Source organism: Pelmatolapia mariae, linkage group LG5 (genome assembly GCF_036321145.2).
Source record: "Pelmatolapia mariae isolate MD_Pm_ZW linkage group LG5, Pm_UMD_F_2, whole genome shotgun sequence".
In the NCBI taxonomy this organism is placed as follows: Eukaryota; Metazoa; Chordata; class Actinopteri; order Cichliformes; family Cichlidae; genus Pelmatolapia; species Pelmatolapia mariae.
The window spans coordinates 11,751,094-11,767,733 of NC_086231.1; positions in this window are offsets into that span (position 1 = coordinate 11,751,094).

A 16,640-nucleotide genomic window follows, 5' to 3' on the forward strand; every position below is an offset into this window, starting at 1 on the left:
CTTTCTCAGACTGGATGAGTAACGGGAACCACTCACTGTCGGATCTGTAAGTGCTAAAATTATACTGTTACTCGAACCATCCAGTCGTTCTCTAAAATTGTACATTAACTTTCTTAAAAGTGCTTTAAAAGTCCAAACACCCACAGCTACAAACATCTGACTGGCACTACCACTTCTAGGTATCCTGCAAAGGATTCTCATCGCATCATTATATGCAACATGCAGCTTCTGCATGCTACATTGTTTGTAGGATGACCACAAGGGGGCAGTATATAGCGGTGTGCAATACGCTTTAAACAAAGCCACTTTAACTAGAAGTGAACAAAAGCTGAATTTGCGTGCAATAGTATTTGCCTGCACATAGAGCTTACATCGTTGTCTGTATATATCATCATCATCATTCATTTGCTCAGTAATAAAGTGACCGAGGTATTTCACCTTTTTATGAACTTCAAGAGTTTTTTGGGCCAGTTTAAACAAAGGGAAATTTAGCTGTTTATCCTGCTTGGTTCTACATATCAAAACAGCACTTTTAGCAGCATTGTACTCTATGTCATATTGCACACCATATTCAGTACAGACATTAAGAAGATCCTGTAACCCAGCACTGCTTATTCCTTACCTCTAACTGAACCTAACCCACACAGATTATGAATATGGCTGGCGAGTGTTAGCTAGCTTAATACTCTACTTTCTTGTCTAAATACGGTCACTTCTGGCTTAAAATACCAAAAATAACTCTTCAAATTGTGGAGTCCCTCGCGCTGTAAAGGAACTGAATTCTTACAGATAATATTTCCTGTGTGAACAGGCAATCAGTCTCATCAGGTATGTGACAGACCAACATTGGTTCTTTTACCTGTGCACATCAGAAACACTAGTCAGTTAAATATATTGTCGGAAAAGCACACAACCCTACCCAGACCACAAAGGGCATAAAATACAGATATAGCCAATGTGGCTATTGTTGAACCATTGTTGAATGGTTAGTGAAGTCCCATTATGAAGTCTTAGACTGAGTGATTTCACTGTTGCTAATTGCTAACATTATACATTATTGTTCATGTGTCTGTCCTTGTCTCGTCTATCTTGTCTTATGCGTGAAGTCAGTTTTCTGGTTGTTTACTCTTCTCTCTCAGCGTGAAGTCTACATTCGTCATCCTGTTCCTTTCCGTTTTATTTTGATAGCCTGTGTCTTTTGTGCCTTGTGTTTAGTTTTTCTTCCCCTCTGTCTTGTTAGTTTGATTCTGTTCACCTGTGTCTTATTTTCCTCAGCTGTTCTCTCTCTCTCCCTGATTACTTCATGTGTGTATTTGCCTGGTTTTCCTGTTGGGTACTGGCTGTCTTGTGGCTCTCTGCCATAGGTTGGAGTTTTGAACCTCAGTTTTCATCTACATTGTGGGTTTGCTGCTGTTTAAATAAAGGCCAGTTTTCTATTTATCAAGTTTGCTTTAAGTCTGCATTTTGGGTCCATTTCCCCTTTAATAATGACCAAAAAAATATGTAGTTGGCTCCTCCTGTGTATTCCTATGAGAATGAGAGAATGAGAAGAAAGTGGAAAATTTAGTTACCAGAAAGATTTTATTCAAAATGGTTTCTGTCAGTGCAGAGAGCCAAGACAGGCTGTACAAAGTGGTCGATTCAAAGCCGGAAGTCTCATCTTCTACTGCTCACTTCTACAGTGAGCCACACTTTTGCACTGTTTGACCTGCTCCTTCATCACCATGAAAACACACAGACAGCAGTTTACTTTTGCCTTAAACTCAAACTGCTGGAAGTTATCAAATCCAGTAAAATGTAGTTTAATCTGCTGCTCAAAATAGCCAAAAACAATGCTGTCCTCTTTCAGTTTGATAAAGTCCACGGTGCCAATTTAGATTTACCTCAAAAATAAGAGGTACATTATCAAAGGTTGTTTTAAAGATTTAAGTAGATGTAAAAAAAAAAAAAAGTAGCAACATCATCCTTTAGTGTCAAACATAATGTACTTCCTCAGGGAGCAGCTGCATTTCCACAAACAACCAAAATGCCCACCATCATTTATAATAACAACCTGAAAGTGGACATTAAAGTTCATCAATCTTCCCATCTGCTGCCATTTTGGTCATGAATCATTGATGGTGGTGCATGTCTGCAGTGAGACACTAGTGCTGAATCTGCATTAAAACAGCTGCAGTGATGTCACACACAGAACGGAGGAAATAACTGCATACTCATCTGACAGCAGCAATGACACCGACTGCATGAACCTCACAATGCAGCGTCACCAAGGGTTTCAAAACATGGGGAAAACTGCTAATCTTTAGCATAATGACTGGGAAACTCAAATTATTATCCTTTAGCACTGAAAACTAAAAATAGAAACTGTTAGCCTTTCACATAAAGACTGGAAACAGATGTAAACTGCTAGCCAAAGCATGAAATCAGGGAAATGGAAACAGCTAGCCTTTAGCACAGAAGACTAGAAGGAGAAATGAAACTGCTAGCCTTTAGCATAATACTGTAACTAGAAAATATATTACTTGTGACAAAATTAATTTGTAAGATGTTTTTAGGTGCCTAATTTTCAAAGTGCTTTTTCAGAGATCCATGTTCCTGCTGGTCTTACAACTCGCCTCTCCAGCTCTTAGCTGACCAGGTAGTTGAAACTCATGATACCTGGCGAGAACGCCTGGCTCCTATGACATCATTTTCAAAACACTGCTGGCTTTTGCAGCTCAGTGGAAGTTAACCACGAGATATATTTCACTTTAGTGATTTCCAGTGGTTAAGGATCAATTTATTTCAGTGTTTTATTTTTTCCTGAGCAAGTAAGTATAACTAAGTTAAGCTTAATATATGGACAGTTTTATTTAGCTCTCATAGAATAGCTTTCTGTATATTTGGAAATTAATATTTCACTCATCTTTGTTCTCTGATGTAGAAATGCGCTATACTTGTTTTAAAATTAACATTAAAGTATTTTAGTTCAGGTGGAAATTGCAAGCTTTATCACTAGGAGCAGAGATACCTCGAACCAACATGTTGATGCTATACATGGAGATCCTCCAGAAATTATCAAAATATGTTTTTAATATTTATTCAACTCTATTATAAACACCAGCTGTCTATTAAGTTTTGGGAATCTACAGAATAAAAATAAAGTCATTCTGACATGTGACCTGTTTGGGTTTTTTTGTTGTTGTTCAATACACAGCACGAGCTGTGTGCACATGTATGTGTGTTTTATTCAAAGACGGTTTATGTTTCAGTCATGTAGTGACGGTTGGTGCTCAACTTAATGAACTTAATGTTAGACATTATAAAACAGATCGTATACATCTCTGATGGTTAGAAAACAGCTAATAGTGGTCATGAAGACTAAAGGGAAGTAGGTGTTTTTTAGATCTAAAGACAACTTTTATATTTTTGTTTGTCTTGGTGCATGCTCAACCATCCAGGTAAGGATATCACGAAAAGTTGATTCAGTTCATTTGAACGTAGCGTTTCAGTGGGAGAAATATTTCGTTATCATCCAAGTGACTTCTTCAGTCTCAGCTCCCCAACCTTAAAAACAGTATCTTTGCACAATGACTGATACTAGCACCACCATCAGTGGTGCTAGTATCAGTCATTGTATCAGTGGTGCTAGTCTTCATCTTCGGCACTGATGAAGTGCCTGATCAATGGGCTGAGGGGGTAAGTTTTTTGATCATTAATATTCTAATTGTCATGACTATTGATCAACCATTTGTCAGTAGCCATTGATCAAAAACCATGGATCAATGGCCATGAGTACCATTCACAGAGAGGAATGGCTGCAATCACAGCATTATAAGATGGTGAAAGATATACCCTTAGGTCCTGTCCTCGATTTAGAATAGAATAGCCCTATATTTTCATTGTACAGTTTTATCTGCTTAGCCAGAGGTTGTTCAGTTTCCCCCGATGTAAAAATCACAGCAATCCTCCTGGCACTTAACAGCGTATTCTATATTACTCTGTTACGGTGGACCAATTTATAAATAATAGATAATAAAGTGGTCCACCCCAAGGATCCAGTCTCCAGGCAATATAAATAAAAAGAGTAATATAATGTACGCTGTTGAGTGCCAGGAGGATTGCCGTGATTTATACATTAGGAAACCAAACAACCTCTGGCTAAGCGGATGGCACAACACAGAAGAGTTAATTCGTCCAGCCAGGACTCCACAGTCAATTTACACCTACAGGCCAGTGGACGCTCTTTCAATGATGGGGATGTACACATCCTGGACAGGGAGGCACGCTGGTTTGAGTGGGGAGTCAAGGAGGCCATTTACGTGAAAAGGGAACAACAATCCCTGAATCAAATAGGGGGCCTAAGGGTACATCTTTCACTATCTTACAATGCTGCCATTCTGCAGCCATTCTCCAACTCTCTGTGAATGGTACTCATGACCATTGATCAATGGTCTTTGATCAGTAGTTGTTGATCAATGGTTGCTGATCAATGGTCATGGCAATTTGCATATTAATGATCAAGAAACTAACCTCACAATGCAAATGTACGGTTTAGAAGGTTGGGGAAACTTGCAGTCGCTTGGTTGAGTGACAGAATGTTTCTCCCACTGAAAACATGACGTTCAGATGAACAGAATCAACTTTCTGAGATATTTTTTGTTTGTTTAAGAAATCGAGTAATTAGATGTATCATGGGCAATTTCTGTTGTAATTATTAATCAGTGAAATTACAGGGGAATGGCAGTAAAAACAAACTAGAGCTGAGCTGAGCTGTGATGTCACTGTGTGCACTGTCAATTGTAGAATGATTGCGCTGCATCCTCCCATCCTCAGAAAGTCCAGACTCCCGTGTGAACTTGCTAAGTAAGTCAAGTAAATGTCATGATTAGCTGAGGTTTAAATCTTCATTAAATCCAGTTAACTGAAAACATGAATAAAACAATTAAGTGAGCCAAAGCTTAACTTTAAGAAATAGCAACAAGATTTTCCTGACAAATGACAGATCTGTGGGTGGTGGGTTTGTGATTGATTAATCTGTAATCTCAAATATAATCTTTTCTGGAGCCAGTTAAAAATGCAGGATAAGTTACCATGGTGATAGTTAGGAATTAAACCATCTTTGTAAATCAAAAAAACAAATTAAACCTGAACATACCTCTCTGAGACCCAAACCATGCTTTGTGATACAAGTTATCTGGCAGCAGAACCAGTGGAGGCATCAACATTACAATCCATTTTAAAGATCTGTGGATCAATCCCAGGGGGAGAAACAAATCCCTTGGGTGTTGTGTTAATATGGGCATCCGGTGCAAAAAACGTCCAAATCAAATATTGGGTGTTCCTTGCTGCTCCCTGCAGTGACTTCTTGTGAATAAGTGAGTAACCAAAACTAGTACTCTGTCATACTGACATTTTTTTATTGTCTAAACAAGCCAAAGTCTTATTTTGTTGGCTTTCAGTTCATTTCTTTGCTGCCAGAACTGATGTTTCCATCAAAACCAGCTTCATTCAGGCTGCATTTGAAGTTATGTGTCTTTCATTGGATGTCAAATGTGTTCTTTTTCCCCACTTCTGGTTTTCCTCCCAGCTGTCTAAACAGACAAACTGTGTTGTGTTTACACAGCAGGTTTGTGTGTGTGTGTGTGTGTGTGTGCGTGTGTCTCTCAAAGCAGCCATGTTGTTAATGAGGAGAGGAACTGGTGTGGCTTTTCATCCTCAGCTGTGTTTGAATCTCCTCACCGGAGAAGAAGGTGGTTGTTATTCTGCTGCATCAACTGGCTCGCTCTGAAACACCCCAAAAGCTTCCTCTCTCTGTAGACCTTCACCTTAAATAGCTTCGCTGCTGCAGACATTCAAGACAAAAAAAACAAGGCTGACCTCCTCCTGTTGTCAGACAGCAGAAGGAGGCTTGACGCTGCAGAGGGCGCTGCATACAGGTTAAACAAAGCAGAGTAATTACACATTCGAGTCGTACTGAGAATTGTGTATCTCTGACGAGGTAACCTTTCCAAAATGGAGAGCGAGCAGTTGTGGAGGTGACTGTTCCCGGCTGTTTCTCTGCCTGCTCAGCTCCCTTCCCCCCAGCACACAAAGAGCTGAGCTGCAGTGCTGGCTGCAGAGCAGAACAGCTTGGAAATGGTTTCGCCTGAAAAGAGTCGCTGTGGGGGGATAAAGGAGGAGGAGGGGGCTGAGTGAAGACCAGAGACCCTGACCTCTACTGCTGCGGGCAGGCAGGCTGTTTGCCGCCACTGCAGAGCTCATTTAAAACAGGCAATGTCGGCTCACGTCCGACATCCTTTCTGATAAAACATCCTGATCAAACCTGATGTTCAGCCGAGGTAACGCTCAGTCAGACCGAGGAGCTCAAAGTAACAGCTGGTTTCTGTTCACGTGGAACAAGGAGCTCGTTTCTAAACTATTACGAGTTGGTGTCTCTCATCCCTGAAGCTTGCAGGCATCAACCATGTGATTATACTCAGCTTAGTTCTTTTCTCAAATTGACACAACTCCAGCTTTCATACATCACTTCTTTTATTCACCCCTTCAGAGTCTCGAAGATTCTAGTCTAGAAGATTGAGAAGCCCTACCCCTTTGTTCCCCCTCAAGTAGTAAACCTTTCTCAGTTTCACGAGCTGCTTGGCCATCACTTCTACCAGTCAGATACTGAACCTCACCCAACTTCTCTGCATTGCTAAAGTCCAGTAAATTATGATTATGGTAATCACAATTATTTTGTTCCATATTGAGATGCGATCACATCTACATAAATTCTTAATGAAGCTTCTTTCAGCTGCGCCTGTAAATCCATCAAAAAAAACAAAAACAGGGATTGTTCACTTGTTAGGCAAATACGTAAACCATTCATGCAACACACATCCCCATCTCCACCTCACTCAAGTCACTCAGAGCTCCATCCAAGTCTTTATCTTCGGCACTTCTTACTTTTACTAGCTGAATTTTTCCTCTCATTTAAAAGACTAATTTAGTAGCCAAGAACATCCCAGGTGAAATAATCCGAACATATGGCTACGCTGGAATGTCACAGAACTTAATAACCGACTTTTTAAATCTGGAAAGACTCATAAAGACCTTGGAGCATATAGAAGTGAAAATCAGAGCGCAAAGACTTTACGGTGTTGGGTTTGTATCCACTCATGCAAGACTTGTTACATGCGCAGAGCTTCAAAGCTCTATGTAGGATGAACCTACAACCATCCCAATCTCTCTCACAGAATTGCTGCATTGCAATGCAATGTTCCAAAAGATTATGTTGTAGCAATTCTGTGATATGCTGGGAGTCAATCATGCATGGTACATCAAGATATCTGTGTAAATGGAACTGTTAAAAGCTCATAGTATATTTTCCAAAAGCTAAAACAGTTCAGTCATTTACAAATTTGCTTCAGATACTTAGGATGTCAAACAAGTACCAAACAAAACAACAGATTCCCCACATAGCAGGCAGGTCTGGCCCGGATCTGGTATCAAGCCAGCACTGCTGGTTGACTTCTGGCATGATAAGACGTATGTCATCCAGATATGGGCCAGGCCTGGCATAGATGGCAATGTCTATGTGATGGCATGCCATATCTGGCTCGATTGTGGTTTGGTTTATGTGGTCCAGGCCCAAAGAAATCAGGTCTGGGCCGGATCTGGCATCAAGCTGGCACTTCTGACTGACTGGTGTTATAGCAGAGTGTATGTCAACCAGATGTGCACCATGTCTGGCAATGATAGCACTATTTGTGTTCCTATTTTCCTATTTTAGTTAGAAGACCCAAATGCCATGTTGCAATACTATACTGCTATAGTAGCAAACATTTCAAATGCAGATTTGACAGGTTTGTGAGCGTACACTTTATCCAAAACCTAGTGACGGTTTACTCATCTTTGCCAGTGGGTGGCTGAAGCTCAGGAGGTAGAGCAGGTCACCTACTGATCAGAAGGTTAGTGGTTCGATCCTTGGCTCCTCCAGTCCGCATGTCAAGAGTGTGAATGTGTATGAATGTAGTTAGGAAGCACTCAATTTAGAGAAATTGCGTGAATATGTATAGTGTAATCTGGGAGAATAGAAAAGTGCTATAAAAGAGTCAGTCCATTCACTGTCTGAACAGAGTTTTGTCATGTTACTTTTGCACTATTATGTTCTGGTACGTTGTTATTACATGGCTTGATTAAGGTACACATTAGGTTGACATATGGGCCAGCACAGGGCCAGCGGTGTGTCTGCAACTGGCACGTGACTGCACACAACTTACACATGGCCCACATACCGCATAGAATGACGGCCCTTTGGTGGCCCAGATCAGGTTTGCCAGAGGTAATCCACACATGGGCCAGCACAGGACCACCAGTGTGTCTGCAACTGGCCTTGTGCTGGCCCATGTGTGGGCGGTATGTGGGCCACGTGTAAGCAGATTGTGTGGGCCAGATCAGGACCATACTAATTTTGCTATGTGGGTCCAGTTCAGAAGATGCCAGATCACTGACACCACACTGCATGTGTGGACATGCAAGATATTCAAGAGATTCCTTACCCAGACCAACCCTGCAAAGGGAACCTGTTAGACTATCTCTACATTTTTTCCTGGGACTCCCATTTATGCAGGTTTGCATAAATGGGAGTTTAAAGTGATGGTTATCTATCATATGGTCTTCTCATTAGTTTGTTACCTCTTGAAGTTCAGCATCTGGCTGCTGGGCTGGGATCAGCATTTACTCTGTGTTCTTGACTAGCTTAGTGTTAGCATGCTGTCCGGCTAGCTTAGCATCTGCATGGATAGCTTGCTTGCAAAGAACCAAAGTTGTGTTAGCAGCATAGTGTAGCTGTTCCTGCCCTGGGTGCAGCTTCCACTTTACCATCACACTTTCATTCTTTTAAAAATAAAAGTTATTCACCCAAATGATTACCCACAATCAAATACTACAAAAGAATGACTGTCTTTATAGTAAGAAAAAAAAGTGTTTGGTGGCTGAGGGCTAAAAGTTGGTTAGCTTTTCAGTCAACAATTGTAGCCCTCATGCTATGATTGCACCTCAGAAAACATTTTAAAAGACTTTTTAGCTATTACCCTGACATAGATGCTAAAATGTTTGGTACTGATATCTCTCATACTTGATTTTGATTCATCCAGCCCATGTGGTGAGGTGAAGACTCCAGCGACCCTCTCCATGCACCTTGGAAGTAGGTGTGCCAGGAACTTTTGGATTTTCATCCAGCTGATGGTGAGCTTAATGCCAGTCTGCCTGCAATTGACAAGAAACACTCCTCCTCCTGAAGACCTGATGGGTCATTCTGCTTGATATCAAGGTCACATTTTTGTTTTCCATCCACCTTCTTCCTCTTATTTTTATCTCTGGTACACAAACCCAAACATTTGTGTATACTACACCTATAGGTAGTGCTGTAAAAGGGCCACATTTTTGCAGTTTTCTTAAAGGTCATGGTTTGATAGTATATTAGTCATACGTAAAGCTTTGCAAACCCATGTTTTCATGCTTTTGCTGCTTATTGTCCTATAAAGGACCATGTCAGGAATATGCAAAACAATCAGTAATGTTGGTGACTCATTGTTGTCAGCTTAGCATCAGCTGCAGAGAACACAAAAACCATAAAAAGCAAAAGAGATTGTTAAATACAATTTTAAACCCTCCATTGCAGTCATTGTCTATGATAACTGATCTCAATAATTGGTGGAAAATAACTGCTTTTACCCTGTTTTAGTTGTTAGTTTGTGACATCTGGTGCTAAATAAACAGAAGTTTAGGTAAACTCATCAAGTAGCATGAAAATTTGAGTTTGGAACAAAAGCATAAGCACATATTTGAGTTTTTCCCAATAACTCAACTGTTACAGCTCATCCACTCTGTTGGTGTAGTTTTTTAATCCTGTAGCCGGGGGAGTCACTGAGAGGAAACTAAAATGAAACGGGGGTGGAGCTGGACTACACCCTGGGTGATGGCGCAGTGTTTTTATTGTTGCACAGCTGCTATGAGAGCGAGATTCAAATTCAGAGAGATTGCTGCTGACATCATCTATCTGCTGTAGTTGGAGCACATTTCAGAGGGCATTTCAAACACTTTGAGTACACCACAGTTATGTTCACTAATAAGGTAAATACTGATTGTCTCATCATTTCATGATCTTAATTTAGCTCTGAATGGGGGGGGGGGTGCTAGAGATGGAACAGGTACCACTGATTTTCTGCACAAGAATGACCTTCCTTCAGAAATGGTCTTCCAAAACCCCATTTGGAGATTGCAAAATATATAAGCGGGTGTAGCTGAGCCTTGATGGCAGAGTGAAAATGTTGGGCTGACAATAGGATATATTTTTGCAAGTTTATCATTTAAATAGTGTAAAGGATGTAATAATAATAATGGATTGCATTTTTATAGCACTTTTCAAGACCCTCAAAGCACTTCACAATTCCACTATTCATTCACACACTGGTGGAGACAAGCTACAGTTGTAGCCACAGCTGCCCTGGGGCAGACTGACAGAAGCGAGGCTGCCATATCGCACCATCGGCCCCTCTGGCCATCACCAGGAGGTGAAGTGTCTTGCCCAAGGACACAACAACCGAGACTGTCCGAGCCGGGGCTCGAACCGGCAACCTTCCGATTACAAGACGAACTGCCAACTCTTGAGCCACGATCGCCCTCGTGCTACATTAAATTGCATCAGGCACTGTTTGAAACAAAAGGAGGAAGAATGAGTACATTCTACTCAGTGTTGCCAAAACCCTGGGGGGTTCAGTGTTTAGATACATGCAGTCTTTGTTTTACCCATTGAGGGCAGATAATACTGAGTCTTAGTTTACATTCTAGATATATTGCCTTTTCTGTAGAGTATAAAGCAAGAATATGGTCAATAGCATAATTGGCTGGCAGATATGGAAACCTGAAATGCTTAAAGAAAAGGGATTTTGGAATATTATGACTTTTCTCTACTGCTTCAAATGAATTGAGTGATCATTTTTTGCCAGTTTTGAAAGACTATGTCTGTTTGGGATGGTTGAAAGAGGTTATTGTTTACCAGAGGAGAAAATTAGCACAGTTGATTGATGTGAAAATGTTTCCTAAAGTAGGAATAGTTTTTTGTTTGTTTGTTTGTTTGTTTTACAACTTAGACCGTTTTTCTGAATCCACGCTTGTTCTTTTGGATGTAAATTCGGTGTAATATCAGTACAAAAAGTGTTTTCCGTTATCTTCCTGAGATAAGTGACAGGCATTTACTTATTGTTGGAAGTCAAAATTGAAATTAGAAATTGATTAATTGATTAATAAAGTTGTAACCTGAAGGATGCAATATTTATCCATGTTCTTTTAAAATAAAAAATCAGAAATGTTTAAGTGTCAAAAATCATTAAATCATATTTGTTTCTCTTTGTATAGTGTAATTTTAATATAATATATTGAGAAATGTCTTTATCTATAAGCTAGAATTTTTTAATCCACACTAAATAGAGTCAGTCCAATATTATGCAATAAGTCAGAATCAGAAAGGGTTATTGCCAAACGTTGAGCAGATTTACAACATTAGGAAATTGCTGCGGTGATGGAGGAGGTGAGGGTGGACTCGATGATTGCAGTGTAGAATTGCATCATCGTCCATGTTGGCAGGTTGAATTTCTTCAGCTGCCTCAGGAAGTACATCCTCTGCTGGGCCTTCTTTATGGCGAAGGTGATGGTGGGCTCCCACTTGAGGTCCTGGGTGATGGTGGTACCCAGGAAGCGGAATGAGTCCGCAGTGATGATGAGGGTGTCAGTCAGGATGATGGGGGGGAGTGTGGCTGTGTGCTTCCTGAACTCCACAATAATCTCCACTGTCTTCTGGGCGTTCAGCACCAGGTTGTTGCGGCTGCACCAGGACACCAAATGTTCTGCCTCCATCCTGTAGGCAGACTCGTCCATGTGATGAGATGTGATGAGATAAGATAAGATGAGTCCGATAATGGTGGCGTCATCTGCAAACTTAATTAGCTTGACAGACTGGTGGTTCCAGGTGCAGCAGTTGGTGTACAGGGACACCAGAAGAAGGTCCGGGAGTTCTTCCCCAGCCTCACATTTTGTTTGCTGTCCATCAGGAAGTCAGTGATCCACCGGCAGATGGAATCAGGCACATTCATCTGGGAAAGCTTGCCTTGGAGAAGGTCTGGAAAGATGGTGTTGAAGGCAGAGCTGGGGTCCACAAACAGGACCCTGGCGTAGGTTCCCGAGAAGTCCAGATGCTGAAGTGTAGTGAAGTGTAGGGCCACGTTGATAGCATTGTCTACAGACTTTTTGGCTCTGTATGCAAACTGAAGGGGGTCCAGGAGGGGGGGCGTGAGGGTCTTGGGATAGGAGAGAACCAGGTGCTCAAAACACTTCATGACCACAGATGTCAGAGCCACAGGTCTGTAGTGATTTAGTCCAGTGATCCTTGGCTTCTTGGGGACAGGGACTATGGTGAAGGACTTGAAGCAGGCAGGCACATGACATGCCTGCAGTAAGGAATTGAAAATGCCAGAAAACACTGGGGTCAGCCATTTGCGCTATGTCTCAGGCTACGTCCACACTAATGCATTTTCGTTTGAAAACGCATTGTTTTCTCTCCGTTTTGGCCTCCCGTCCACATTGAGACGCCATTTTCGCTCATGAAAAATGCAGCGTTTTCAAAACGCTGTCGAAAAGGCATACATTTGAAAACGGTGCTTTTGCGTCACAGTGTGTACAGCAAAAAAGGGAGACTTTTTGAAAACGATGACACATTTTAGTCATGTGATGCAGTCAAGTGACCAATTAAACTAAGATAGCGCAGGGCATTATACAGCAGTTGTTTTGTTTGCTCTCAATTCTGACAGCCCTATTAAAGATTAATATCGGTCTCAGATAGCTTCCTTCAAATTCTTCAATTCTCACTCGCTTTTGCAACTTTGTACTTTTGTGTTACTCACAGCAACAACTCCACCTCATTGTTAGTCCATTTAAAAAACTCGGTGCTTTTCCTCGACATTTTGCCGCAACGTTTCAAAGAGCCAGAAAGTAAATAAACGGCAGATTAAATGAGGCAGGTCGAATCTTCTTGTGTTTCACGCATGTGCAGTACTGGAACGTAAGTGTTTTCGGCCGTTCCAATGTGGACGCACAACTCTGTGAAAACGACTGAAAACGCTAGTGTGGACGCGGAGCATTTTCAGACGAAAATGCTGTTTTCAAATCTATCCGGGCTAGTGTGGATGTAGCCTGAGAGTGGCAGGGGGACACACCGTCTGGGTCGGGAGCTTTCCGAGCATTCAGGCTCTTAAACTGTTTTCTCACATCTGCTTCATTAATATGAAGGGTTGTAGTGGGAGGAGGTGGTGTGAGATCCTGTGTGTGTGGGGTGAGGAGGGGGGTGCTGTGGGTGAAGTCTTTGATGGTGGTGATGGCTCTGTGGTGGTGGGGGGGGGAATGAGTGTCCAAAGTGTCTCTACTGTTGGGGCTGGGGGAGGTGTGAAGGCTGCTTGATGGCTCATCAAAATGGCAATAAAAGTTGTTGAGGGTGTTGGCCAAGAGCAAGTCGTCAGTGGAGGGGGGGTTTTAGGCTTGCAGTTGGTGATCTTCCTAAAACTTTTCCACACAGAGGCCGAGTCGTTCTCTGAGATCTGCTGCTGAATCTTCTCAGAGTGCTGGTGTTTAGCAATGTCCACTTACTTTCCGAACCTGTACTTGGTCTCTCTGTAGCAGTCCCTGTCTCCGCTACTGAACGCCTTTTGTCTTTTCTAGCCACAGCTGTTTGAGTTTAGGAGTAAACTAGGGTTTGTCATTATTATAACTCACCCTGGTGCTTGATGGCACAATGCTGTCCTCGCACAAGTGGATATAAGTAGGGGCTGGGTATCGTCACTGATTTCTAGAATCGATTTGATTCTGATTCACAAGTTTCCGAATCGATTCGATCCACGATTCGATTTGATTCGATTCGTGGAAATTTTGTCTCAGACAGTCAGAAATATTATAATTGTGATCACTTATCAGTACATATCTATATTTTTATATCTATAAAAAGAAACCTGACACTTGTGAGACTAAGTTGTGAAACTCAAAGGTGTAAGCATCGCAGCAGATTCCTTTGTGTCAAAGTAACTGAGGATAAAACACAGAAAAACATGAAGGCGGTTTTCCTGGTCTGGGTTTTTATAGCAGGTGACCTTAAAAATATTGTGCAGTCAAAAACAAAGTGAAGCAGAGCAAAGTTATAGAGGTTTGATTAGAGACACAGCTAAGCATTTTGCAATTTTGCATAATTTTAAAAAGTTTACATTTGTTCAGTATTAAACAGCAGAAATGAGGCTTTCTTGTTGGAAGTAAGTAAAAAACAAACAAAAAGAAAACAGCGGCTGACACCGTAGATTGGTGGGTAATAAGTAGGGGTGTGTTTTGATTATCGATTTAGAGAGAGAGAGAGAGAGAGAGAGAGAGCTCTACATGAAGTGTGATTTTATCGTGGTGGAAGCAAAACAGCAAAAGTAAGAGGAAATTCATGACGATGTTTATGTGAAGCGAAATGTGAAGCGTAGTTTGGATCGTCTTTGGCTGCTGGTTCAGTCAATATTGTTTGGAGAGAGATAAAACCTGCAGCTTCAGAATCTAATGCAAAAAGGGCGTAAACACAAAGTGTCCGCCGACGCTTCAAAATCAATGAGCTGTTGGCTTTCAGCCTCGACGGCGTGTCCGCGTACGTGCCGTCGGGTGAGAAAGGCGACATCTCACTGATTTGGATGCGTTGGGTCCACGTTTTGTGTTTATGTCTTTATGCAGAATCCGTGTACCTGCTCTCATTTACTGTTTTACCTGTTTGGCGTTTCAGGCAAAATAAATTTATATTTAAAAATCGATTTAGGATTTTAATGAATTGATATCACGTTATCCAAGCCAGAATCAATTTTAATCAATGAATCAATAATCAAAACCCACCCCTAGATATAAGACGTGACAGTGTCCGTAAACTCCTCCAAGCTGTTAGAAGCAGCCCTCAATGTGTCCCAGTCTGTAGATTCGTGCGAAGCTCCTCCACAGTCTTTTGCATTAGCTAAGTGAGCATACTGACAAATTTATATAAAACAGAAAGTTAATTCAGGAAGGCATACACAGTAATTGTACTGGCTGTGGTGAAGAGGGAGTTGAGACAATAGGATACAGTTTATCAGTCAGTAAACAGCATTACTATTGTCCAGATGTATGAGGGTTGTTATTATGGTATCCTGTCAACCTGTTTGCCTTGTATGCAGACTGGTATTCTATGGAATGACAGTCTTGATGTGTTCAATACTTTTTCCTTTTTCCCTGTGTCATTTCTCATTATTACACATAATTTATGGGCTTCTATGGTTTGATTTCTTTGCATATGTGGATTCCATATATTGTCTAAAGAGCTTGAAAAGCATCTGGATCTTTTTAAGTTTCTTGAAGACGTTTCACCTCTCATTCAAGAAGCTTCTTCAGTTCCAAGAGCAATTGGTGGAGAGTCCCAGAGTGTCCCTAAGAGGGTCGTGGACCTCTTTTGATCCTCTGCCTAAACTAACGCCAAAGTGTGAAAACAGGTGTGGGCACAATCAGCCAAAGTTTCAGGTGAACCCATTGTGAGACCTTGCCCCACCCTATCATGTGACTTACTAGGATCAAATGACCCCAGATGTGAGTGGGCATTAAGGCGTCTGGGAAGGGATTTCACAACTGGATTATAGATGGCAGACAGTTGGTGTCATAAGCCACCATCTCTGTTCAAGGATGGTTGTTCACAGTGGACATAGATTCTTTCACTCCTCTTTCAAACCAACAGTCTTCTCGGTCCAAAATGTGAATATTTGGTCACTCTTTCGAGGATGCCATTGTCCTTTTGATGCAGATGTACAGCTGAGTCTTGTCCTATCGAGATCACTTTTCTATGTTGTGCCATGTGTTTATGAAGTGTTTGGTCTAACCAACGTAGACCTCTAAGCATTACTTGCTGCACTGTACAGCATAAACTAAGCTGTTAAGTTTGTGATTGAGAGTTTTGTCTTTAGGATGATCCAGTTTTTGTGTATGGTTGGGTCTGAGGTACAATGGGATGTCATGCTGGGAAAAGACTCTCCTGAGTTTCTCTGATAAACCTACTACACAAGGGATGACAATTGTTCCGTTTGTCCTTCGGATTCTTCCCAGTTGGTGTCTGAGCTTCTTTTCTGTGCTTCTTTGCTGATTTGATGAAGAGTACAAAATTTGTTAATAGAATCTGGTGTGAATTTCTCATCAATAGCACCTTTAAAAATATGTTTACTTAGAAAATGGGTGACATGTAAAGTTCTAAACTTCATTCAAAACCCAATGAAAGTGGAATTGAGCATTGGGTATTTTTTTCTGATTTTGGTATTAAGTATAAAAGATGGACATAGTTACTAAGATGAGTTTAAGATGAGCAATTTGAGTGTTTTAATCCTGCATTATTTCAAATGGTGAAGGGAAGCGGCTGTATGGTGTAAACCAACCCAGCTGTTCAAAAATTTGCAACCAGCCACACTCAGTCCAACAGCCTGTGATTGCTGACGTTCTTACTGTGTTTGCAGCATGAATACATCAATCAACTACTAACCCTAATGCTCAGATAATCTTTGACCCAAGGAAGGAAAGTAAACAAAGATGGGTGTGGCTGA